This window comes from Trematomus bernacchii, unplaced genomic scaffold (assembly GCF_902827165.1).
Source record: "Trematomus bernacchii unplaced genomic scaffold, fTreBer1.1, whole genome shotgun sequence".
Lineage (NCBI taxonomy): Eukaryota > Metazoa > Chordata > Actinopteri > Perciformes > Nototheniidae > Trematomus > Trematomus bernacchii.
In genome coordinates, this window is record NW_022987467.1 from 2,098 (window position 1) to 2,500 (window position 403).

The following is a 403-nucleotide window of genomic DNA, read 5'->3' on the forward strand; positions in this document are numbered from 1 at the left end:
GTTGTCCCCGTCATAAAGCATAACAGCATCAGAGCACGGTGCAGAGTCTCTAGTATGAGTTTACAGTAGTCCCTCGTTCTTATTAAACATCCATGTTGTAGTCCGCTGTATAGAAAACTGTAGTTTCCATAGTTTCCCCACAGCAGCAGACGCACATTCATGACGTCACGCTGGCGCATCATAAACACGTCGGATAGTGAGAGTGCAGTCGATTCTCTAAGTACCGCAGTCTCTTCTCCTAAGTCCTTTTGAATTCTCCTATCCACTATCCCTTAACCCGTGACCTTTCACTCAGATGGTCAAGGGGTAGGACGATAGGGTTAGAATTTAGTAGCTGATTTTTGGATATTTGACCGCAACCCAGGTCTCCCAGCTCTGTGCGTCACTCTTTAGTGTCCCCTGG